General features: G+C 40.4%; 2 long non-coding RNA genes across 5 annotated transcripts in view; one reads left to right on the plus strand and one right to left on the minus strand.

The window, feature by feature from the left end:
- The window catches only part of LOC110344898 (uncharacterized), a 56487-nt gene extending 34978 nt beyond the window's left edge, over window positions 1–21509 (minus strand). For all 4 annotated transcript variants that reach the window (XR_015449710.1, XR_015449708.1, XR_015449709.1 and 1 more), the window contains exon 1: window positions 20016–21509. This is a non-coding gene — a long non-coding RNA (uncharacterized LOC110344898). The remainder of the gene's footprint in view (window positions 1–20015) is intronic.
- Window positions 21510–21659: 150 nt separating this feature from the next.
- On the plus strand, window positions 21660–27021 carry LOC110344888 (uncharacterized). The gene is made up of 3 exons (XR_002387819.2): window positions 21660–21737; window positions 23663–23843; window positions 26683–27021. It is a non-coding gene; the product is annotated as an uncharacterized LOC110344888 (long non-coding RNA).
- The last annotated feature ends 350 nt before the right edge of the window (window positions 27022–27371 follow it).

Genomic DNA, 27371 nt, shown 5'->3' on the forward strand with positions numbered 1-27371 from the left:
ACGTTCCGAGGGGCAAACCATAGCACGTATGCAGAGAATCATTCCATTTCCAGGGTATTACTCCCATCCTGTATTCTTAAACCCTATTTTTTAGAAAGTCATTTTGTGCCTACCTAAAATTCATTTCAAGGTCTCAAAAGGAAAGTAAAAACTGTCTACTTTGGCCGAGAGACTAAGACAGGTAAGTTTAGGTCGTTATTTTTACTGTTCAAAGACGTTAGTCAGTTCCTTTTCCAATTCATACTTACGTGATCATATGTTATAGACTGAATTTGACTTAGTTATTTTTGAAACAAAATACTAATTTTTAAAATTCAGTACATGCAAACACAAGACTGAATGATAGAAAACCAGTATTTTTTAAAATCACAATCTGTTTTTTAGATTTAATTAATAATAAGCAATAGGAAAAAAATCTAAACAAACTTATACTTTTAATTTTTTAATTAGCTACTCTATAGTTTCTAAGGACTTCTGAAAAACAATAATGTCACAAACTGGGTGAAATAAAATGACATAAATTTATTGTCTCACAGTTCTGGAGGCCAGGAGTTCAAAGTTGTTGGTATGGCTCAGTCCTTCTATCTATTCCGTCCTCTCTCTCAACTTCTGGCCACTTCTCTGGCCAATGCCAGAGTCCCTGGCATTTCTCAGCTGTCGGCAACATCACATCACCACCAGCTCCCGGTTCATGTGGCTTCTCTGTCTCTCCAATCTGAACCTCCTCCTCTTACAAGATCAACAGTGAGAGCCACTGCTCATCTGGAAAGATCTCATTCCTGTAGTTTATATTCCCTTTCTCCACATAAAGTGAAATTATCTGTAAATTCTGGCAACATGAACAGCTTCAACTGTTCTGTTTTCTTCGTAAAAACTATGAGACCACCCTTTCAGACCTGCCCATTAGAGATTTAGAGTTGTGAAGCCACAGCTCTGGATTCCGGTTCATTCTGAGGAGTGAATGTACATCAGAGTGAGCAGCTGCAGGGGTGGGGAGCCTATGGCAGGCAGGCCGCAGAGGCCCGTTTGTGTCACTGAAGCTCTAAGGTTCACCATCCCTGGACTAGGGGATTCGAGTATCTGAGTTCCTCCTGAATGGACATATCAGATTCTACCAACGACTTGAATGTAGGTGGCACTTCTTTCCATGGAGGCCAGAGAAAATGATGCAGACCAGCTCCAAAGTTGTGTTTGTGGATTCCATTGTCTGTCGAATTTTTATCTACTATTTTCATCTTTTTTATTTTATCACAGGTTTTCAAAGGGATGTAGAGATAAATGCAAGCCTAAGAGAATTGATATTTTACTTCCTAAGAAGAAAGATAATTACCAATGCTCAGTATGTCCAAAAAGGCAGCAGAAAGTGTCACTCATCTTCCACCTTTGAGAGACTGAGCAAGCCTCACCCCACTCTGGGAGTCCGGGCTGACTGAGCCACACTGTGTCCCTTCAGTGCTGTATTGGATCGTCGTGGTTCTCGGCTAAGCTTCTGACACTGCCACAGCTTGCCTACCCACATTGCCAGATCATGCTGAATCAAGTAGAAGGGCCTTTGTGCAGAGACAACCCCAACACGTGATTCAAACTTGATGACATTTTGCATGCTCAGATTTTTCTGCCTAGAAAATGTTTACTTTGTAACACAGATGTGTTCCTCAATGCCTTGGAATTTCCTCTTTTGAAAAAATGTTGAGCCAACTGAACTTTTGAAGAAAATAATTATATCCTGAATTGAGCTCTACTGAAAAAGCATGGGAGAGTTGCAATCACATCCTTGGTAAATGTGCTGTAAAGTTTGCCTGGAGTTTATCGTGTGAGCACGAAGTGCAGGGACTGGTGGCCCAAGGTTAATACAGACTTTAGTTTTCAAAAGAATGATAAAGTGCCTGAAGATTTCAAAAATACGTATATGCCAATGCATACATTATCACTAATCCTCAGAATGTGAAAACCGCACACTTTAAATACCCAGAGTCCTTATTGGCCACACGTTTATCATGAAAAGATCCCTAGTGACATAAAGCTTAAGTGTTTGACAAAAGTGAGAATGAGGAATGTCTCTTTCCACATTTCCAGTTTGCAGGGAGATCACAAATAAAGCTGCTGCAAACAGTTTTTCTCCAAAGTGGCTGCACCATATGCATTTCAACCAAACAAAGAGGAGCGTTCTTTTGCTCAGCATTTTTCATTCATGTGCTCAGTCCTATTTGCTATTGCTGTGATCATTCTAATAGACGTGTGGTGATAGCTCATTGTGGGTTCATTTGAATTTCTCTAAGAATTGAAGATGCTGAGCAGCTTTTCATATGCTTATTTCTTTTCAAATCTTTTGCCCCATTATTTTTATTGTGTTCTTTTTTCACTGTTGAATTTTAAGTTTGTCATATATTCTAAATAATGATTATTAAACTATGTTTTGCTAACATTTTCTTTTCAATTTTTTAACAGGGTCTTTCAAAATATTGAAGTTCTTAATTATAATTAATTACACTTTTAATCTTTTCTTTTAAAGAGAGTGCTGTTGATTGAATTCACGTCATAGTCCTTTTCTTCTATATTTACTTCCAGAAGTTTTATGTTTTAACATTCAAATCTATACTTTATTTCGGTTAACTCCTGTATATATATGCAAAGTATGGATCAAAGTTCAGTTTCTTTTTGCACGTAGATATCCCCAGCAGCACTTGTTGAAAAGACTCTTCTTCCTCAGTTGAATTAGCTTTGCAGAACTCTGTAGGAAACAACTGGCCACATCTAGTGGGTCTATTTCTGATCTTGCTTTTCAGTTCTGCTGACTCACCTGCATCCTTTTGCTATTACCACAGGCTTGCCCTTTTAGGTTGAACATGATTTGGGCTGTTCTTTCTTCTTTGAATTTCCTTTAAACTCCAGATATATTAATTCTGACTGAAGAACTATATATGATTTGTACTGAAATTATATCAATTCCATAAATTAATTTTGGGAGACTTGACTTTATCACTTTACGTGCCTTCTAGTTCATGACTAGGGCACAGTTTACATTTGTTTTAGGTTTTCTTTAATCAACATTGATTTTACAGTTTTGACAGAATTTACACACATAATTTGTGAGGTTTATACTTTATAATTATTTCAAAACTGGCGTGATTTAAATGGTATTCACACTAGATTTCAGTTTTCAATTTTTCATTGCTAAATAGTATTTCATGTATCCTTAAATATTTTTTTGCTAATATGACATGTTGTTTCTTTTTATAGATTTCTTTGGATTTTTTTAGGTAGAGGACATGTTCTCTGTAAATGGAAACAATTTTATTTTTTTGTTTGTAACCCATGTACCTTATTTCCTTTTTCTCCATTGAACACCCTAAAGTGACTGATAGAAACATTAATAAGGAAAAATCCTTACTTAGTACCTGATTTTAGAAGGAAAACATTCATTCTTTTACTAATAAATAGCATTTTAGTTGTACATATTTTATCTGCTTGTGAAAGTTTTCTTCTATTAGATAAATGAATATTGAATTATGTCAATTTTTGTATCTAGAGAGATTATTATAAGCTTTTTTCCTAAATTTATTAATATGGTTTATTACATTCATTAATTTTTGAATATTGGAATTGTCTTCCATTTCCAGAATAAGTCCCACAAGACCATGATATAATGCCATTTGTACATATTGTTGGATTCACTTGCTAATTTTTTGAGATATTTGTGTTTATGTTCATGAGGGACATTTGTCTATAACTTTATGTTCTTGTCATTTCTTTGTCTGATTTGGATATCTGAGTACTGCTGGACTCATGAATTGGAAAGTATCCTTACTCTAAGAAAGTCTGCAGAATTTGTATTTCTTTATTAAAAACTTTGAAGAATTCATCAGTAAGAATTTCTGAGGCTAGAACTTTTTTGTTTGAAACATTTAAACTATACATTTAAATAATTTAATAGATATAGTATTACTCCGATTATCTATTTCTTCTCAAGTAAGCAGGAAGTTTATTGCATTTTTCCATTCTCTGTGAGTTTTTCTCAAAAACTATTGGTTGAATTCAGGTGCTTCTTTCTCCCCTGTGGTAAGACAAGCCAAATATTTAACACCTGTGCCTTAGGGAATTAGGGTTACACTATCCACCATGGAGTCTCCTGGGTGAGGATACTTGTTACTCAGGAAAGATCTCCTGTAGGGCTGGAGGAGCTAAGAAGGGGCAGGCATTTTTCTCCTATGGCCCCAGTGGTCAGGACCCATCTGGGCTTAGGGGAACTTGGCACTTTTGACCACTGCTACGTAGGGGATCCCTCTCCTTAGAGGACAAAGAAGGATAGTGATTTGGGCATCTGTATCCAAAAGATGGATTTTCCTCATTTGTTAGCTTTGTTCTGAAAACAACTAAGGCAGGATCTAGAAATCCATGGCTCTGTTACCATCCTATTCTCATGAACATTGTAAAATTACCTTTGAGGTCTACAATTTTACCTTCTTAGTGAAGAATTACATGAATTTGTTTCAAGGATGTAGACAGAAAAGAAGAAATTCCTGGTTCTGAAACAAGGGTCTTTATTTATTTATTTTTATTAATTATATTGGTACATTTAAGGTATACAATATGACATTTATCACTGGAAATTTGCACCTTTACATAATCCATCTTGGTTCTTATTTTTCCCCATTCACCTGCCCTTCCTTCAACCCCTCCACTCCTCCCTATCTACAAAGACTTTGTTTCCATTTTTTCTTTTTCTCATATTAATTCCATTCCCTTCTTTCTTTCCCCTACCCCTCCCATTTCCCCTTCCCCTGTGCCCCTTTTCTTCCTATTTCACGTTATCTATTATACCTTTTAGTCCTTATTTACACTTTCAGTTTCTCACACTAGAGAAACTATTGGGTATTTACACATGTGTGCCCTATTTATGTCACTTAAGAGTATCACCTCAATGTGCATCTATTTAGTTATAAATGTCTCTAATTTCTCATTTTTTATGGCTGAGTAGTACTCCATTTTATAGGAAAAAAAAAAACACTAATTTTCTTTATCCAGTCTCCAGTTGATGGGCATTTGGGCTGTTTCCAAGTTTTAGCTATTATAAACTGTGCTGCTATGAACATGGGTGCACATATATCACTGTGGTATGATTCCTTGAATTCTCTGGGAAAGATACCCAGCAGGGGAACAGCTGGGTCAGATGGGACTTCCAGTCCTAGTTCTTTGAGGTATCTCCATAGTGATTTCCACAGTGGTTGCACCAGTCTGCACTCCCACCAGCAGTGGAGCAGGGTTCTTCTTTCCCCACAGCCCTGTCAGCATTTGTTATTGGTTGATTTCTTGATAGCAGCCATTCTTCCTGGGGTGAGGTGGAATCTCAGTGTTGTTTTTATCTGCATCTCTTGAATGACCAGTGATGTTGAACATTTTTTCATATATTTATTTCTCATTTCTACTTCTTTGTCTGAGAAATGTCTGTTCATTTCAGATGCCCATTTTAGGATTGGGTCTTTAAATTTGGGAGGTCTGATTTTTTTTTAAGTTCTTTATAGATTCAAGAAAGTAGATCTTTGTCTGAGGGACAGCTGCTGAAAATATTTTCCCACATTGTGGACTGTCTCTTTACACTGTTGGTGGTTTTTCTTGCAGTGCGGAAGCTTTTTAATAAGAAGAGATCCCACTTGTTGATTGTTTGTGCTAGTTCACGGGCAACTGAGGTTTTGTTCATAAAAGCTTTTCCTACACCAATGTCTTCTAGAGTTCTACCTAACCTCTGTTCCAACTGGTTCAGAGTTTCTATTTCAATATTTAGATATTTAATCTATTTTGGTTTTAGTTTAGTGCATGGCAAGAGATATAGGTCTAGTTTTAATCTTTGGCAAATTGAAACCCAATTTTTCCAGCACCATTTATTAAAGAGGCTATCTTTCCTCCAGTGAGGGTGTTTGGCTCCTTTATCAAAGATAAGATGGTTGAGTGTGTCTGGTGTTGTTTCTGCATCTTCTAATCTGTTCCACTGGTCCTCAGGTCTGTTTCTTTGCCAGTACCATGCTGTTTTTATCACAGTAGCTTTGTAGTATAGTTTCAAATTGGGGGTTGAGATACCCCCTGCCATGTCTCTATTGCCTAGAATTGCTTTTGCTATTCTAGGTCTCTTGTTCCAAATGAAATTTTGGATTGTTTACTCCAGGTCTGTGAAGTATGCTGCTGGGATTTCAATTGGGATTGTGTTGAATACATATAGCAGTTTTGAAAGTATGGCCATTTTCACTATGTTGATTCTTATCCAGGAGCAAGGGATGTCTTTCTATTTTCTGATGTCCTCTTCAATCTCTTTGGCAGAGTGCTATAGTTTTCAGAGAAGAGGTCTTTGATTTCTTTTGTTAGGTTGATTCCTAGGTATTTCAGTGTTTTGAATGCTATTGTGAAAGGAATTGTTTGCCCCATTTCTCTCTCAGTGAGTCTGTTGTTCGTGTAGAAGAAATCTATTGACTTTTGTGTATTGACCATGTATCCAGCTACTGTTGGATCTTGCTTCTTTTTTATTTTTTTCCCATTAAGTTTATTGGTACATTTTCAGTATAAAATATAGTTACATTCATCATTGGGATCTTGTACCTTTACATGATGTATCCTGGTTCTTATTTTTTCCCCTTCCCCTGCCCTACCTTCAACCCCTCCACCCTTCCCTATTTGCAAAGACCTTGTTTCCATTTTTTTCCTTTTCTTATAGTTTTTCTTTTCCATTTTTTTCTTTCCCCTACCCCTCCCACTTCCCCTGCTCCTTTAGAACTTTTCTTCCAATTAAACAATATCAATTATATATTTTTTAAATTACAATATCAAGATCTAGGAGACATTACCACAGATTTTACAGAATTTAAAAGGATATAGAAAGCATATTACAAAAATCTTTTTTGAAATAAATTTGACAACTTCTAAGAAGTATCTTGGAAGACAAATTAATGAAACTAACTCTGGAGGAAATATAAAATTTGAATAGCACCTATTGAAGAAAGTATATTCCTAGCTTGAAAACCTACATATATGGCAACAGCAGGCTCATATACATTTTAACTGATAAATTATATCAAACAATTGAAGCAGAAAAAAGAAGGAACACTTCTCCCCTCATTTTAGGAAGTCAACATTGTGCTAATCCTAAAACTGGATAAAGACAATAGAAGAAAAAAGTATGCACATAAATAGAAATTTGTGTAACAAAACAAACTATTAGAAGTCAGATCTGGCAGGATGTAGAAAGTGGTTTTGTTATAGAGATGGCAGTGTTGGTTCAGCATTGGAAGATCCACCCCCAAAAGTCATCATTTTAACAGAGGAAAGGAAAAAGCCATATATGATCCTGTCACTAGTTGGAGAAAAAGTATTGGACTGAATTCCACAGCTGTTCATGGTAAAAGCTATCAGGAGACTAGCAGTAGAACAGAATATTCTCAACAGATTAAAGACATGTACTCCATACTTCCAGCAAAAACTCCTTCTATGAATGGAGACAATACAATGCTTTCTCCTTAAGGTGGGGAACAAGGGCAGATATGCTTACTCTTTATTGGTCCATTAAACTTTGAAACCTAGGCTCCACCAAAATAGTCTGTCAATAAAATGACACAACTAGGATAGGACTGGCAAGGTAGAAGCAAAATCTTTATATGTAGATGAAATGATCATCTATAGAGAAAATACTAAGAAATCTCTAGGAGCCCCTAGAACTTGTATTTGAATTTAGCAGGATTAGAAAACACAAGGTATATATAAAAATTCTGGTCTGTGTATACTTGCTATAAATGAAGAATTGGATATTGAAATTTAAAAGTTATGTAGGAATACAAAGCACCTAGAGAAGTTTTTTTAAAAAAGACAAAAAACAGTGTTGGAAGACATTTAGTACCTAATTTTAAGACTTCTTCTAAAGCTACAGTAATCAAGGCAGTGTTGGTGTAAGGAAAGACATAGAGATCACTTGAATAAAACAGAGAATCTAAAAATAGAATCACACATATATGGTCCACTGAGTTTTGAAAGATTATTTAACATTAGCATTTTATAGAATATAAACTCAATTCAAGAGCCGAGGAAAAGATAGTGTTTTCAGCAAACGGCACTAGAACACCTGGTATCCATATATAAAAAATTAACCTCACCCCTTTATTTCCACACATGAAAATAACTTGAAGGGATCTATGAACCTAAATATGAAAGCCTAAAAGTATAAAACTTTAAGAACTTATAAGGGAAAATGTTTATGAATTCAGGGTAGGCAAGAACTACCTAGGACACAAAAGACATGATGTATAAAAGAAAAAAATTGATAAATGAGATTCCATCAAAATTTAGAACTTTAAATGACATTATTAAAATAAAAAGTAGTCCTTAAACAGACCATATTTATAATGCATATAACCTATGACCAGAATATACAAAGAACTCTTACAGCTCATTAATAGACAACCCAATTAAAAAGTAGACATAAGAAGATGATAAATAGCCAGTACAGCACAAGGAAAGGTGTGCAACTCTAGAATCAGAAAAATACTAATCAGTACAATAACAAGATTGAATTATACACTCATTAGGGAGATGAAGTTAAATGTTTTAAAAGCCTTGTCATGGCTTTTTCTTTTTGTTGGATTCTCCCCCTTTGTGTTTAATTTGTCACGCCCAATGGATTCATTCTGCTGGGTTTCCTGGGGTTGTGATCCTCATTGTCTTTTCCTAGGGTATTGTCTAAAATTTTTTGGAGTGCTGGTTTGGTATTCATGAAGTTCCTGAGGTGCTCTTTATCAAGAAAGTATCTTATTTCTCCATCAATTTTGAAAGATAGTTTTTCAGGGTACATCAATCTGGGTTGGAGGTTGTTTTCCTTTAGGGCTTGAAGTACATCACTCCAAGCTCTTCTTGCCTTGAGGGTTTGCATTGAGAAGTCTGCTGTGATTCTGATGGGCTTTCCTTTGTATGTGATTTATTTCTTTTCTCTCACTGCTTGTAGAATTTTGTTCTTCTGTTGGATTTCTGGAATCCTAACTATTATATGCCTATGTGTAGATTTTTTTTGATCAAGGCTAGCTGGAGTCCTATATGCCTCACTTATCTCTATGTCAAGTTCTTTTCCTCTGCTTGAGAAGTTTTCTGCCATCTGCTTGCCAGCTTTCTGTGAACAGTTTTTTTATGTCACCTGCACTCTCTCCTCTTTCTTCATTGATTCCAATCAGTCTTATGTTATTCTTCTTTGCATTGTCTAGCAGCTGCTGGATTGATTTCTCATGTTCCCTTACAATTTTAAAGCAATAATTCTTTTCCTGGTCACTAATTGCAATCTTATCTTCTATATCTGAAATTCTGTCCTCACACTGGTTCATTCTGCTGTAGACTTTTGATGGAGTTTTTAATCTCCTGGATATCTGTTTGCATCTGTTTTATGGTTTCCATTTGTTTCCTATGTTGGGATTCCATCATGTTTCTCAGATCCTCTATTTTTTTTTTATCTGTGTCCTCTTTAGATTTATTAATCATGTCTTGCACTATGAGCACAGTCTTTGCTGTTATCTGAATAATTATTTCTGATTTCATTTTTCCCAGATCCTCTTTTGTTGCCAGTTCAGAGAGTCCAGGTGGTTGAGTATCAGATTGTTCCATCTCATTTCCCTTTGGGGTTGCTGTAGGTGATCCGGAAGTCTGTTTTTGAGGCTTGTTTACATGTCTTCTCATTTCCACGAGGGGGGGGGGTGCTTCTGGTGCCCACGCGGCTCCCCTTCTCTGCCCTAGGAGTGTGGGATGGCAGCAGGGGAGCTTCCTTCCGGGTGCTGGAACCGGCTCAGCTTCTCTCTAGATCTTGCTTCTTGACCCATTCTGCCAGTCTATTTCTTTTGACTGCTGAATTGAGACCATTAACAGTGATGGTTACACTTGATATATATTGACTCATCCTTGTCATGACTTTTTCTTCTTGTTGGATTCTCTCCCTTTGCATTTAATTTCTTGTCACACCTGATAGATTCATTCTGCAGGGCTTCCTGGGGTTGTGATCCTGGTTGTCCTTTCCTAGGATATTGTTTAAAAATTTTTGGCATGCTGGTTTGGTATTCTTCAAGTTTCTAAGGTGCTCTTTGTCATGAAAATATCTTATTTCTCCATCAGTTTTGAAAGATAGTTTTGCAGGGTGGATCATTCTGGTTTGGAGTTTGTTTTCCTTTAGGGCTTGAAATACATTGCTCCATGGTCTTCTTGTCTTGTGGGTTTGTGTTGAGTAGTCTGCTGATTGTGATGGGCTTTCCATTGTGTGTGATTTTTTTTTTTTCTAACTGCTTGTAGAATTTCATTCTTCTGTTGGGTTTCTGGAGTCTTAACTATTATATGCCTATGTGTAGATTTTTTTTTTTATAATGGCTAGTTGGGGACCTATATGCCTCACTTATCTCTATGTCAAGTTCTTTTCTCCTATTTGGGAAGTTTTCTGCCATTACTTCTGTGAATAGTTTTTTTTTTTTTAATGTCATCTGGACTCTCTCCTGTTTCTTCATTGACTCTGATCAGCCTTATATTATTCTTCTTTGCATCATCCAGCAGCTGCTGGATTGATTTGTCGTGGTCCCTTACAATTTTGAAGAAATTTTTATTTTCCTGGTCACTAATTGCAATCCTACTGTCTATATCTGAAATTCTATCCTCGCATTGGCTCATTCTGTTGCATAAACTTTCAGTGGAGTTTTTAATCTCCTGGAAATCTGTCTGCATCTGTTTTATGGATTCCATTTGTTTCCTATGTTGGGATTCCATCATATACCTCAGCTCCTCTATTTTTTTATCTGTGTCCTCTCTAGATTTATTAATCATGTCTTTTACTATGGGCAAATCTCTGCTGTTATCTGAGAAATTATTTCTGATTTCATTTTTTCCAGGTCCCCTTTCATTGCCAGTTCAGGGAGTCCAGTTGGTTGAGTGTCAACTTGTTCCATCTCATTGCCCTTTGGGGTTCCCTTAGGTGATCTGGAAGTCTGGTTTTGGAACTTATTTATGTGTCTTCTCATTTCAATAGATGCAGCCTACTGTGTCTTTGTTGAGGCAACTTTTTGCTCACCCAGTGGTCTTGAATTCTCACCAAGCCACTAAGAGCCTTTACTCTGCTACTCACCACTACACCAATTCCTGGGTTCAGAGTGGTGGCGTTCTAGATCCCTGAGCTGACTTGTTGTCTGGGTGGGCTTCTGGCTGGCACCTGAGCACACTTGGGATGGTATCTAGGTGTGCCTCTTGCTGGGGCCCCTATGTAGCTATTTTCTGGGAAGGCCTTTTGTTGGTGGCTATTCACCCCAGTTTCTGTTGTCAGCACAGGCTTTGGCTAGGGTCTCCTTGCATTTATCAATGGTATCCAGGTGAGCCTCTAGGCGTTGCTTGTGGGCATGTATAGCTCTTCTCCAGGTGGTTCCCTGTCTTTGGCCGATGGTATGGTGAACCTCTGGCTGAAGCCCATGTGCCCATGCAGCCCCTTTCTGGGTGGGCCTTTGGCTTGGGTGGGTGTGCCCAAGCTTCTGGTGTTGTGGGGTGGGGTGGAGACCCCAGGCTGGGATCCACCTGCAGCTGCACAGGTCTGGGCCCCATAGCTGCTCCCCAACATCTGCACACACTCACCAATGGAATGGCAGGCTTCTGACAGGAGCCCTAAGGCCCAGGCAGCTCCTCTCTGGGCCAAACAAAGGTCTTTATAAGTAAAGGAATATAAATAGTCAGAGTTCATGTTCATTTGCAGTGACATCTGAGGATGCTCTAAATTCTACAAGGGTGATGCCAGGGGTCCACTCACCATGCACGCCTCCATAACAATTAGTTACATTACAAAAGAAGAATCTGAACTTTTGGAATTCACTGCTTTTATGCTGATAAGAATTAAGCATGTTCTTTTCCCAGAAGACTGTTGCACCATATCCTTCACAGGTGCTACTTGCCAACACACCCCAAAAATGGCCTAAAGGGCATAGCCTCAGGCCAAGGCAGAAGAGACAAACTTTCTCTCCTTTATTTATACCATATTCTTCTAGTTAATTCAAATATTTATTATAAATAGTCATATGTTCATACAAGATATACATAGATTATATATCTAAAGGTTCATTCTCCTTAGAAGACAGAGCTTCTGAAGCACAATGTAGGGCGGTATTATATTTATTGCCCTTTGCCTTTAGTCTAGTGTTTGGCTCCAAAAAAGCACCCGATGTCATTTGCTGAACTGTTCTGAACTAAATAACACTAAGGTGGGTGTATTCTTGGATTATGACATGACCATCATTTCTGAACCAGTGTGCTTTCCATTGAACTAGGCTCTGGCATTTGCTGCAAATAAGTACAAATGAGTTGATCTTCTTTGCAGTTCTTCTTTCATTGTTCATCCTGCACTTTTGGCTCATAGATCACTCTGAGCAAACAATGAATTTAGAGAGCATTTTAAAATCAATCTGTCTGTGGAAATACACAGAATTTTTTAATTGCAAAGAGTTTCATAGAATCCTCTATTTCCATTTCTTTCCCAATACATTTACAGGCTTTTTGTTTTTAGTTCTTCAGTAGGATTACAGCAGTGTCCAATAAGACCAGGCAGTCCAGGAAGGGAGGGAGGACACAGCAGGTAAACACAGATGAAGGGCAGAGGCAGGAAGGCTTTGAATTGACCCACTGGGTCTGTACTCAGCTTTTGATGGGGATCATTGGCCGGAGGATGGCAGGGGAAACCTTGCCTTCACTGTCTCAAGTCTTTGTTGGAGTCACTGATGCTTCCGAATATTGTCATGAGAAGCTTGGCAGTTCTCCAATAGCATATATAGTGTAGATAGGGGCAGAACTAGTAGGGGCAAAAGCCCTACTTCCTTTGAGAAAGAAATGGTTTTCAGATGAGGAATGTTTCAGAATTATTGTATGGCAACCCGAGGAAAAAGGAGGTAAAGTGAATGTGTTTATAGAGACAAAAGGATGCTGCTCTCACTTCCACTCATGGTCCATTCTTCTGAGATTGTATATCCTGTTGATTATATCCCACCTTTTATTTACATCAAATACTCTCTTCATGAATTTTTCCCTACAGCCTAAAAATATATCCTATTAACAACATGCAACCAAACAAATCACAAAAATAACAATGGAAAAAGAAATCTAAACCCAACAAAACAAAATAATATATTTTGACTATGACCCTCATCTAGCTCTTATCCAATTTCTTTTCCATTCATAGCCAAAATTCTGTATAAAATAGTATAAATTTGAACTTTCATATCCTGCCTCCTCCATTTAACCTAAAACCTACCGCAATTTCTCCTGCAGTCACATGGATTGTGCAGAAATCACGTGTGGGCATCCCAAATGGACTTGCTGTTTACCTAAGTTTTGTCCTTTAAGCTATTTCACACTTGGTTGTTTGTGATGCCACCCCATACGATTGGGATATCTTTAGCGTTAGGTTATACTCAGTACTTATTTAAAAATTCATTATCCCACATAACTTAGTGACACCCCTTAAAATAGCTCCATAGTTTGTTGCTCATCAGTTTATAAATCATCAAGAACACAAGTCATGTTCAGACTTTATACTTATTGGGGGCCTGATCGCCTCACGTGTGTGTGTGTGTGTGTGTGTGTGTGTGTGTGTGTGTGTGTGAAGAGAAGGGGTATGTGGTTGAGAGAAATAAAAGGAGAGTTCTTCAGGCCTTCTCTCCAAGCATTTTTGCCCCCAGTGCTTCATTCACAACTGCGGGTCTCTCGCCACCTAAATGCTCTTGACTCACTAAACACAGTGACATAGATATACAGACTCACTGAATCTTTCCTACATTTATTATCGATGAAATGAAGCCTCACTCATCCCATTACCCAAGCCAGAAATCAAGGAATGGCTCCTGACGTGTATGTGTCTTTCACTTCCCAGGATGCCTGTGGTGCACTTGGTCCTGCCGAGTGTCCTCTTCCACATGCTGCCATCACTTAGCTCAGGACCACGTGATTGTGAACATTTGCTACAGCCTTGGCCCCTCTGAATTCTCTTCACCTGCAACTAGGGAGACCTTGCAGCTGGAGGTACAAATGTTAGAGAATTTCAGTATTTTTAAACATACCCAAACCATCTTGTGGTCCAGAATATGGTCTCTTGGTGAGTGTTCCTCATGCTTCTGCAAAGGATGCGTCCCCTGTGTCAGACATAGCCAGTTGATCACGTCCCATGGTTGAGAGTTCTCTTTCCTGAGTGATTTTCTGTGTGCTCATTCTATCAATTATTAAGCAGTACACTTAAACCTCTGGCAGTGATAGCAAGTCTAGGTGCCTTTTTCAGTTGTATTAGCTTTCAATTCACTTATTTTGAAGCTCCTTTATTAGGCCCATACTCACTGAAGATTAATATGGAAGTTACTCTGCTACTAAGAATTTTATCCCTCATGATTTGCTTATGATAAATAGGAGGGCTGCAGAGGCAGGAATTATGTATTTTATCTCTGCATCCTTTCACCTATAGCAAAATCTGTTTCACACTAGAAACATAGCACATGGCTGAGCAGACCCAGGCCCTTTGTTTTCCAGCCAGTGCTGTTAAAAGAGGAAGGGCGAGTCCCTACTCTCTGAATGATTCTCCTCTCCAGCAAGCACACACCTAAATGGGAAAGCAGGATTTTGAACAGATACTAGATATCCAGTAAATACACATATTTTTCATCTCTGGGGCCCCAGCACAGGAAAGTGGACCTTCTTATACAAGGCAGTAGAGTGAGGATGTGTGTGCTGACTGAAACCCAGTTCTGCTCTGTAATTTATTAGGTGTGTCCTGCGAAAGGCAGCAGACTTTTCCTGGCCTTTGTTTATCCATCACAGAAGTGTCATTCATGAAAATACCCATTTTGGAGGTTAGAAGTGAGAACTGCTTAAATTAATATGTACAACAGTTTGGTTTTAAGTATTCTGCCTAGCCGTTATTATCAAATTAGCATCAAAACAGTTGTACAATTACTTTAGTACATTTATCATACATACTTTCCCACTGGCCTGAGTGAGCTTTCTATGTGTTAGACAGATTGCTGCAACTCTAGATGACGGAATCTCTTTCTGCCTTCCTGAGACCTCACGGGAGCCACTTTGCTTCTGAGAAGATCACAGACTTGGTTCCAGGCACGTCTCTGATTATCTTGCAGGCAGCTGACTTTGCCCATTGTGCCCAGGTTTTGTGTGCTTAATTCCTAGAGGAAGTCTTTTTCTTTGGTTCTTAAGTGCTGTTCACCTCTCCCACTGTACTGGCTGTGTGAAGTCCGTGCTGATAAAGCATCATGAAGCAGATGACACAGAAATTCAAGGAGGGCAAGTCACTACTGACAGGAATGAGCAGGGTGACTGGCTGTAGACAACCAGAGATTAATCAAAATTACTCAACCTGAAACCATGGCCTTAAGAGGCATATCCCAAGAGACTGGAGGAGGGGAATGGAAAGATGTGTTGTGTGTGTACCAACTTCCTACAAGCAGTGCAATCAGTGTGCACTTCGAACACGTACCAGTAAAAATAAACTATAACTAGAAAAGAAAAAAAGGGATTTAAAAATCTATGGCCATAGATGGCTGTAAGTGAAGGACTCGCACTCCAGTGATTGCTCAGTGTCAAAGCTGCGCCATGAGAGGCGGCTGAATGACTCTACTGGCTGCCATTGGCTGCCTTGGAATATTGTGTATGTTTAATCCCCAAAGCTTTTTTGTGTGATTGCCATATATATATTCAATCCTATATATATATTTTATATATTCAATTCCATAAAATTTATTCAGTTACCTTTAAATATGTCCAGTGCTAAAAAAAATAGTCAATAATATCTGACTAAAAATAAAATAGAAGCATATCCAAGGATTTTTAAATTAAACTAATTTAGACAAAGAACTCTTTAAAAAGTTTTATCTGGATTTCTATAATAATGAAAGATTTTTTTAAATTTATGACCAATTGTATTTGAAATTGTATTCTTCAACTCTGCGTTTTCCCCAGGGTGCTCTTTCCTTTGGCCTTCAAGCAGAACTTTTCATGATAGAGTCTACTTTTAAACTCTTCAGGAAAAAATGTAAAACCCCAGTCTCAGATATTCTAAAATTTCACCTTCCCTTCTGGGAATTTTAATCAGGAAGCCTGGTTCTTGAAATTCACAGAAGAACTCAGGTCTTGGCAGTTCATACACTTATAATATACACGAATATGATCAAGTGTTCCTCTAAATAAAAAGCTTTTATGTTGTGACATCTCACAAGCCACACCATGCCAATTTACTCTGGTTTAACAGGTACAGTCAATTCGCAGGTATTTTACTGTATGGAGTTTTTGAAAAAAGAAATGTTTAGATATAGCCTTCCTCCGTGTCACTCTATTTCTCTGTAATGTCCGAACAATAACAAAATACATACTCCACACAATGTATAAGGTGGTTATAATAAAAACTAGAGTGTTTCAAGATTTATTTAATAGAAACAGAGTAAATGCAATTAAAATATTTATTTTACTTATTTGTGTTACACCCTTTACATGGCATTTATAAGGCCTAAGGTTATACTCCACATGTAGAGGTTTTACCAAAAATCACTGTAGATTTTGTAATTTAATATTTAGTCAAACTGTCATGAGATACAAGTGAGATTGTGTAATTAAGACATCATGATCATATTGAAGCTTAAAAGGAGAAAATTAGGGGAGGTGACCACTCAGGATCCTCAAGTATCTGAAAGTCAGAGTGATGCAGACACTGGGTTGTCAATAGCTGGCAAACGTTTTCCCCTTTGATCATTTTTGTCTGCATTTTGAGGAATGAGCAGTAGAGGGCATAAAGAGCCAACTTGTGAAGTCCATGTGTGTTTCAACAAAATTCAACAAAACTTTAAGAAAAGAAATATTTTCCACCAATATTTGCATAACAAATATTATTATAATTATATATATAATACTTTTCCTAATTGTATTTTCTAAATAAAAATTTCTTCTCTACCAAGTTATAAAGTATTGCCAAAGTCAAGTGAAGCACATTCTAAACAATAGTAATCAACTAGATTTACACTTTGTGAATAGTCTCTGTATTTATCTATATTCAACAATGAAAGAATGATTTCTAAAATTATGTCTATAAAAATACGTTAGAAATATAAAAATGATTTTCTCACATTGCTTCAACTTATGAACTAGTTCAAGAAATTATAAAATTATGACAAATATACTGTAAAACAAATCTAGGAACTTCCAAAATAAGTAAATTATCTTTTTTGTTCTATTTCACAAGCAATCACTATTAATGTTCTCCTAATTTCAGAATCCTCTATGCATATTGAGCATATACTTACAGAGGTGTGTGTTTGTCATGCATGTATATATGTATTATATGTACATGTTACTTGCGCTTTTGTGTGCATATGTGTGCATCCTATGTTTGTGTGTGTGCATATTTATTAATGTGCACGGGTGATGCATGAATGGATGAGTGTGTAAATGTGTTCGTGTCTGTATGCCTGCACATGTGTTTGTGTGTATGTGTATATGTGTCCATGTGTGTGAGAGAGAACAAGAGATTTATTTACCCCACATCTTGCTCTCTTTCTGAGCATAGGATCCATGGCCCTTCTGTCAGCATGTGTAGATGCAGATGTGGTTTTCAGAAGAGGATGAACATCTCCTTCAAACCAACTTAATTCCAGTCAGAATGGTGAAGGAGTCAGTGTGGGTGGGCATATGGCACCCGCCAATGATCCCAGCATTCTGAGGCTGAGGTAGGAGGATCACAAGTTACAACATCAAAATCACTGGTGAATGAGATAAAGCATGTAAAAGTCAAAAAATGATAAATTCTCAATAAATTTTACTGATTATTTTGATAATATTATTTTTATTTTCAAAGGAATTGTTTAGCATGTCTTTTTTTTCTTCCAGTCCTTCTGAATCCTTCTAAAGGATTTATTTAAAGTCAGTTATCATTTGGCCAGATAAAATTTAGAACAACTGTGAATTGAATTGGTATGTCAGTAGTGTAAAGACAACCTTTGCAGCCATTTGGAGTGTCTACTCTTAGCAGACAGAAGCAGCTCCCAAAGTTACTAATGCCTCATAGAGAAGGCAGGCCATGATTCTTATTTTCAAAGTTGCTTGGGAATCTTCTTTCACTATTGGACAGTTAAGAGACACTTCAAGTGAAAATCCAACAACATCTTAAATGTGGTGAGAGGAGACTAGGCAGTTTCAAAGAGGAAGAGCCATTATAGCACCACAACATTGTCCTCATTAATTTGTGCCTATTGTTTGTGGCTCTTTTCGGCCCTTTTATTAACTTTTACTTATTGGCTGCTGTCTTCATTTAGAGCTTGGTTATGTGAGATTTGAGGAAGAAATTTTTCTATACGTGGAAATGTTTAATGAGTGTTTATATGGAGAATTTCCTTCCCATTCTTCGAACGTTCCTTTTAAAGCCTCCATTCTTATGACAGCTAAATCTTGTCCAGATTGTATAAACTAATACTGTTGCACAGGTGGTCAGGGCAATTCGTTCTAGCTGAATTTGGTCTTTTTAGCTTCTCATTAAACAAAATAGCATACTTAAAACACTGCTGAGTGACTAAATAAGTCAAAGATCAAGAATGGTGGTTGTGTGCAACGTTCCATGCTTCCCTACTTAATCTTGTTCTCCATTGGCTCAGCAAAGCGATCTTGTATTTTCTTTTCTGAGTATTTTCCCTTTTTGTTCATCTTAAATAGCTGGCTTCTAAAAAGTCTGATGATATCTAAAGCTGTTCACTGCCTAAGACACTTGCATAGTTCAAGCCATCAAATCTGCTCATGCAGGACAAAAGAGTTCATTTTGGCTTAGATGACTCTAACTGGCCATCCTCACTGAAACCTTTGCAGAGGATAAATCCCGCGGGCATAAGGAAAGAGAGTCAATTAACTTTTCATGCCAGAAAAGTATTTGTAAAGACTTTGCCTAAGATAATGCATTTTGTGTTACGCTACTTCCTTTCTACCCAAACAGAATCATTTAGAACATTTTCCTGAGCTAATGGCGTTACTTATTAAAGCAAATGACTTAAAGCATGAATTGAAAGGCTCAGCACTGTGTTGGGAAAATGTGTGAAAACCTGAGTCTGTCAAAATGGGCTTGGCATAGTTGACACCAGCAGACACGGCTCTGCTTTGGTTGATTTTGAGGTTCACAGGCTGCTAGCACTGCTGTTGTCTGGTGTCCACCCTCTCGGCGGCCCCAGATGGCCCTGCTTTTTCATTCCTGAGTGTGCACTGCCCTGTGTCAATGCAGCCAAGTCCCCCCTACTGTTTCAACAGTTCTCCTCCCCTTCATATCTTTAAAGATCAGATGTGTGCCGTGTTATCTGGAAAGCATCCGCCTCCCAACCCCTGGGTTTGCTGAGGTGATGGTGCACAGGTGGTGTGTAAAGCAGAGACAAACAGGCAGGGACAAGCACATGGGCTGCAGCAGATGTCAGTTATTCCCTCAAATGCCTGAGGGAATGATGAGGATTTAGAATAAACCACGGTAAGATGACGCCCCAGATAATATTTAGTGACCAATATCCAAGAAAACCACTGGTAAGGGTATGTCTACATATTATCTAAATTATTCATTCTCAGTTTTAACTTCTGTCATTCCTGAGAACAAACCATCTATGTGACTAACAAAGTACACTTTTAAAAGTGTATTCATGTTGTATTTCAACCTAATGTTCCTTTTCTCATCGACAATATGCTTTATGATAAGACCTTTTGAATCAAATTCCTCAATCACCATTTCTATTCATCAGCTCTATTACCTTAAAGATTTATCTCATAAGTAAGTCTCAGATTTCACTGAAGAGGATGACCAAAGGAGAAGGAGAATGTCTAAGAATGCATAAACAACCACTTATCAAAAAAGTAATTCTGAGAGAGGTCTAGCCTACCCTAGTTGCTTCACGGAGCACAGGAGGCACAGCTGTCCCCTGATGGTCAGTCCTAGCACTGCAACCTCAGGCAGAAAAACCTGAAAGAAAACTTACCCATGTTTGGGTGTCCTCAGGCAGCAGGACTTGGGCTACTGCAAACTCCAAAGAAGCTTGAGGACTTTGGTGTTGTGCTTTAGATCGAGGATGTCACCCAAGGCCTCGTGCACTCACGGGCAGGGCTTCTAGAAGGTGAGTGAGTCGTGGGTAACACAGTTGCTTTGTTGTCAGCAGGTGGGGTCTGGTGAGAAGCTGGTCACTTGGGTGTGACCTGCAAGGGTGCATCTTTTTCCTGGCTCCTCGCTTTTCTCTGCTTCCTGATCACCGTGATGTCCATAGATTTCCTCCACCACCCCCTCCCTGACTTCCCATTCTTACCCTGGAGCCGCCTGACCAGGGACTGGAACCACTAGCCAAGATAAACCTCTCCTCCTTTAAGTTGTGGGTGTGGGGTGTTTCTTGCAAAAAGAAAAAAAAAAAAGGACTCAGCCCCTTGGAAAACTCCCTCATCTCTTTCTTCCTCTGCTGGTTCTCGGGTATCTAGTTAACTGATTCGCCTCCTCACCCAAGCAGACTCCTGCCCCACTTTCCATGAGGATCCCACGGGTCTAATAAAAGCAGGGTTATTGCTGGGCACTGGATCAGTGGTCCTGGATTCTCTCACATTCTGCAACACTCCATGTCCTCTGCCTCCCCAAATCCTCCACAGCTCTCTGCTCAGCAGTACCTCCCGGGAACAGATAGCTTTCTCCAGAGCCTCAGAACATATGGGTCATTCATGAAGAATCAAGACCAGCACAAAGACCTTCAAGTCTGTGGGGCCCTCACGGTCATCTACTCCAAGCACCGCGATTGTAGCAGAGAAAGTCGCCTATCCTGTGTCCTGTGCCCGTTTCACACTGGGAGATGCAGACGGAGGTTTACCCTAAGACCCAGGTGTCCCAGTGCTGGACACCCGACCCCACACTGTCTTCTAGAAGGAGGGAAACTGAGGAGTTGAAAGGGGGCTTTATAATTAGGATTATAAAGCTAAGCTATTTTTCCCAGCTTTCTCATGCTGACAGTGAAACTGCTGCCCCCAGTCCTGGTGCCAAGAGTTTCAACAGAACCACATTTCCATCTTTTTTCTGGGCCTGCAGGCGGCCCTCAGCCCGGCTAAATGTGTATGTCCTGAAGGATGCAAGCTCCTGGCTTCAGTTCCCCTCTCCCTGTAAGCTGCAGTGCTTCGCTGTGTTCAAGGGAGGCTGACTAGCTGCCCTCTCATTTGGCCGGGCTGTGAGTAAACGTACTTGTCGACTGTTGCTGCCTTTCTTGCACTCTTGACGGCACCAGGGAAATGAGTCTAGGTGGTAGGGCTCTAGATTCACGCTTCTGGCCAGGTGGGTTGATGGTAGTGTAATGGTCGGCCGCGGGCTCGGCCAGAGCCTGGGAGCGCTGGGGATACTCCTATCCCAAGCTTGGACTTCAGCCATTGGGCTCAGAGACCCGCTGAGACACCAGGTAACTAGCGAAGGAGAAAATGCCCACCTGACCACAGTGGTCAGGGCTACAGCAACAGGGGCAGTACTGCCAGGCAGCCAATCAGGGAAACCTACGGCCAATTTACCCGCCAGCGTCACCAATCAATTGGAACGCCAAGCTCCAGCCAATCAGGACGTCCGCCGCCGGCTGCCCAGCCAATCAGGGTGCCCCGCACAGGGGCTCTTCCGTACGAACGTGGCGCGGGGGCTGCCTGGAGCCATGGAGCTGATCCCGCCGGTGGACCTGGGCACCTGGAGGGTGAGGCCGGTGCGCGAGGGGCCGAAGCGGGGCCGAGCGGAGGCAGTGGAGGCCGAGGCGGTCTGCAGTCCCGGGCATCAAGGCGGGGCCCCGAGGGAGCGCGGGCTCGGGGGCGCTGGCGGACCCGCTGCCTGAGTGCAGGCTGTGCGGACTGTGGCTTTGAACGCTGTCTTTCCTGCCAGGACTTGAGACAGCGCCAAGTAAAAGGCCGTTCAAAGGTGCTCTTAGGGAGCGGGAAACAGGTGTCCTGGTAAGAGGTCACCAGAGGGTTACTGGCTGAGCCAGAATTTGAATGTTTGACCTCTGCTGGTCAACATGGTTTAAGATCTATGCATCGTAACGAGAAATAACGTCGAGCGTGTTCGCGTTGGTTCTCACGTCCTGTGGCGATCCCAGCCCGCCGCGCGCGTTTGGCTGCCGTCCAGCCGGCGCCGGCGGGCTAAGCTGAGTTCGGGGCTGGCTGGCTTCGCAGGGTGACTGGGGAGCGCCCATCTTTTCCCATTGTCTGAACAAGTTCGTGTTCGACTGAGAGTATTTCTTTTTGATCATTTCGTAGAGCTCTTCAGTGGTGATTTTTCCCCCGAATTGCTTCATTTCTTTGATTACAGAATATTGAAACTTTACTTCTTTTTGAGTTAAATTTTCCTCAGTTCTTTCCATTTCATGTCATTCTTGCGAATTGTTGGATATGGTTATGGGCCTTTTAAGTCATTTACCTGCATTTCTTGCTTTTCATTCTTGTCAGTTCTTTAGAAAATTGGTCCTCTCCTGACCACCCTTGCCAGAAATTTGTCTGTTTTATTAAGGTTTTTCCAAATAACTAACTTCTGGCTTTGCTGATCTTCCCTATTACATCTTTGTTTCCTTCTTCATTTATAGCATTCTTATTTTTTATTTTCTTTTTATAACAAGGTGGTTACTTGATTTATTAGCTGTAAGCCACTCTGAATCTATTGCTTGTTAAATGAACATAGTTACACTGATGAATTTCATAGTGTTGCTGAGAAGCTAAAGTGGAAAAGTACATTTTGAACTAAAAGCCCTTGAAAACTCCGTAGTTTGCAGTTTGTGAGTTTTCTACCTTCCTTTGGCCCTAGGTGTAGCCCCTCCTATTGGCACGGCCCAGTTTACAGTGACTGGCTCTCTTTTCTGAACTTCTGTATTGCTTCTAGCATCTGAACTGTGTACTTGAGTTGTGGCTTGTGGCCCTTTGTGCAGACGTACACGTTTTACCTTACAAATGGACTGTGGTGTTTCTGAGGGTACTGATGAGTCTTTTTTTTGCAACTTTATTCATAAATGGTAAAACTGGGAAGCAGTGAAGATGTCCTGTTTTATTTTTTTCTTAGTACATGTTTGCAGGAAGCGATAATCACGTGTCCTGGGGGTTGATACATATGGATAACACATCCTGAGTCTTTTCACTTCCCCTCCTCCTCTCCCTCCAAACTCCCTCCATCCCTCGGGCCCCTTCCCATTTCCAGAAGATCTGCCTCCCTGTTTCTATTATCTTTTATTTTGCTCTTCAGTAGACTTTGAGTTTCTCATAGGAGAAACCTTGTGATATTTAACTTTGCATATCTGATTTATTTCACTTAGCATTATGCTGGGTGGGCCTTATACCTCTTTGTGCCTCAGTTATTATTTCTTTTATGTTGATTTAATCCCTTGATCATTCAGGAAGCTTAAAACATCCAGCTCTCTGCAGGCACTAAAAATACGTGTAGATTTTCCCCAAATAAGTGAAGGAGCTGGAATTTAGGTTTTCAATAAATTCCTTCTGACTGACATTTCCTAATTTTAGGACTGGTTGATTCCAATTCATTGGCATCAATTTTATGTATTCCTGAATTCCACATTCTTGTGTGCAAAGGTTCAGGTTGCTGGACTCTGGAAGGAACGCTTCTGTCTTGTTGCTTTTGCAGGCCTCTCCAGGAGAAGTGACTCAGGCTGTGAAGGTGGCCATCGATGCGGGCTACCGACGCTTCGACTGCGTACTTATACCAGAACGAGAGTGACATAGGAGAGGGATCCAGTGCCAGCTCCTCAAGGGCGTTGTGAGACAAGAGGACCTGCTCGTTGTCAGCAAGCCAGGGCTTCTCTCCTGTGAGTGCATAGAGGGCTCCGACTTAATGCGTTCCTTTAAAAATCATTTCATGCTAGTTATGCACAAGAATGCCTTTTACTTTGGCGTATTTGTACATGCATAAAAAATTAACACTACATTCTTAAAACAAAAATTGATGGGCACTTTGGCTGAGGTGGTAAGATGAAGTCTCTGCCCTCATGAGCACAGAAACTCCCAACCTCAGAATCAGACCGTGATCTCTAAAAGGCAAAGTCCGCGATCCACCCCAGATCTGCTGAATAAGAAACTCTGTCAGTGGTGCAGGTACGAGTGAAGGCCTCAGGCTGGGATTACAAACGGAGTAGATTCAACACAGGCACAAGGCAGGAGCTGGCCGTGCAGATGTACGGATCTGTAGGTTTGGGGTTCTTGGAACACATGGGAACCAAACCCTTAGCACACAGATGAGAAGTAAGGCTGAAGGGCTAGGTCTTGTTATGCCACTTAAGGAGCTTATATTTTCACCGGGAGCCAAAAGAAAACCAACAGATTTCTAAGTAGAGCAGTTTATGTGACACATCAGCAAGACTATGTTGTATCTGGAATGCCGTGGCCGGTGAAGGAGCACGCATGGAGGCAGTGGCCGGACACACTTCAGTTAGGAGCTGTTAACATAACACATGGGAGGCCACCAAGGCTGCAGCTGGCACAGTGGAGCGGGCTGGTGGGTGCGGATGGCAGTCAGAGGGGTGCCGTGGAGATACAGAGACACACTGGGGTAATAGAAATCAAAGAATCCCTCTGCTTTTGACCTTAAAGCAGAATGCTCAGAGCAGGACACAGTGGCTTCAAGCTCTGTCACTCAGGAGCTGTGAATGTTCATTGTTGGACAGATCAGGTCACCATTTCAGCATTTGTAAGATGAGAATTTTATAATCTTCTGAATAATTTCCAGGTCGAAAATTCCATGATTTCAAGATTCCATGTAGTTTCTTTAATGGATTTGCTTATCTGTTTCACCTTAAGGTGGTTAACTTTTACCATTCATCATTGCTCTCTAGGCTAGCATAATCCTGGGTGTGTGCTTGGCCAAGGAAAGAGATTTTCTTCTGAGTACTCACAGCAGGGAGATGGGTAGTTGGGAACTCCTTAGTCTTACACAGAACCTGAAAACAAGCAGTTTCTGTGGGGTCATCGCCAGCAGCGGAAGTGTGTTCATTAGTGTGGGAAAAGCTATAAAAATGTAATTTAAAAATCAGTGAATCACTTATACTTGCCACCTAGAGATAACTATCATCTTGTTTTTGCCTGTTCTTTTCTTATTTTTGATAATTCACTGTACTTGTCATTTGTTTTCATTTTATTTTCATTTGTCGTACTAGTTTTGTTTTTACTTGCTGTGATACAACCCTCTAGTAAGCTTCTGCCACAGTTAATAAAAACGCAGCAGGGAAATGATGAGAAAAACACTGATAAATTTGTCTGGAAGGAATATCTAATAAATATAAGGCAATGTATGTTAACTACTTGTGTTAGCCTGAATGGTTATGATGTGTTATTAACAGAGGACCTTGAACATAAAATCTATATGAGTTGGAAATACAATACAGACATTCTTCTGATTATTACTTGTGTCCTTTTGCCTGCAGACATGGTTTTTCTTTGTCTTTTTTGGTGCCAGTGGATCCAAATAATTATCAGCTGTCCCGCCAAATATATTCTAGTGTGCTAACTTCCCTTGAGTAGGACTCAGGCAGAGGGAGCCTTGCTACAAAGGCCTCTGTGGAACTTCTGTGAAGATAATGTCACTACCTCCCCTTAGGACCTGTCATGCTGTATTTGTTTTCATCTGATCCTAGATTTTTGGTCTTCCAGGGAGTAGCGTGTGGGTCTGAATGCTAGGTGCTCTGTTAGCTCTAGATTGTGGCTGTAACTGTGTGACAGTGTCTCCCTTCTCCTCTGCTGCTGTGGTGCACTTTCCACGGGAAGTCCTTGGTGAAGACAGCACGCTGCCAGAGTCTGAAGGCCTTAAAGTTGGATTACTTGGACCTCTACCTCACTCACTGGCCCATGGGTTTTAAGGTATTGCTTAGTAGGTAGCTAGGTTTGTGTGGACACTTCAATAAATGTCAGTATGGGAGATGGCCCTAAAGTGAAATGGTTAGCCGCCTCCGTTCATCGTGGAAAGTTACTCTAAAAGACGGATCAGGTGCCTCATTGCTCTGAGCCCCACACTCTGCTCTAGAGCATATCTTGTATCCACTTCTAATAAATCCTTCTCATGTCTCTTTAAAAAATATGTGGATCAGACAATTCGAATGCTTAGGTGTTATCAAATGAATTTGTGTTTTCTGCCATTTGGCCTGTAACATGTTAGGTAAGTAGGATTGTGCCTGAGGGAGGCTGGTGGGTTGCACATCAGTACCCGAAACTCTGAGTTGCTCATGCCCTCGTGCCTCACTTCATTATCTCTCATCTTCTGGGGAGGTCTAAGAAAAGAATATCCTAACGATGGAGTTGAGAGAAGGCTGAGTGTGCCCTTAAGATGTGAAGGAGGTCCCCATATCTTCATTCTGTACCCGAAATTATTAAACTTCAACCAATCAGCACTACTTCAAGAGCATCCTGTCTAGCCCCTGAAGAAGTGGACAACAAACTTCAAGGCTGGCAGTGAGTCAGCTCACCCGTCCCTGAGTCTTACAAAAGTGGAGACTGAGATCTAAAGAGAGGAAGTTGTGTCCAGGCTGGTGTTAGTTACTTAGTGACAGGGATGGCTTAGGTGCAAATCTGCTGGCGTCTGGGTCCCCTGTGCACCCACTTTTCTCAGCAGGGTTGATCACAAGCTCTGGTGAGCCATTTTCCTTCTGGTTCTCACAGCCTGGAAACGTCAACGTGCCTGTGGATCGCAGTGGCATGGTTGTACCCAGCGACACAGACGTCCTGGACACGGAGGTGAGCTGAGCCACATCTGGTGTCTCGTCCTTGCCCGTGGGTCTGCAGAGTGGAGGCCAGGCGAGGCCTGGAGCTGCTCGTGTGTCCAAAGACACGGAGATTGTCCCCTTGAGGCTCAGGGTTTGCTGGGTGAATTGAAATGAGTGCTTGACAATTCAGAGACTTCAAATGACTTTCTTGTTACCTTTAGCTTAGAATGGTGTGGCTCTCTCAAACATTTTAGGGTCATATATTTCCCTTTTTTTCTTCAAATTTTTAAATTAAATATTATGTTTATTTCAGAAAATACAGAGTATAAAGGAGAAAATTTCAAAGTCCATGTTGCCATCGTCCAGTGCTGACTGCTATTAGTACTTTGTACTTCCTTTTAGTGCTCTCTTAAGCGTTTCAGAAACATAATGTTGACAACACGATAAGGTTCACGTAGAGGTGGCCGGAGAAGCCCAGGGACCAGATGGAAAATGGTACGGGCTTGAAATGCAGTGAAGGTCCGGAGAAGCGGGGGAGCGGTGGATTTGAGGCTGTGGACGTTAACCGCGGGCTGGAGGGGAGCGGGAGCGGGCAGCAGGAGCCCCTGAGGATGTGGGCTGTGGCGCCGCTGAGCCAGGTGCAGG

The sequence above is a fragment of the Heterocephalus glaber genome, unplaced genomic scaffold (assembly GCF_053883595.1).
Source record: "Heterocephalus glaber isolate CG9 unplaced genomic scaffold, H.glaber_assembly_v1.0 deba00000768, whole genome shotgun sequence".
In the NCBI taxonomy this organism is placed as follows: domain Eukaryota; kingdom Metazoa; phylum Chordata; class Mammalia; order Rodentia; family Bathyergidae; genus Heterocephalus; species Heterocephalus glaber.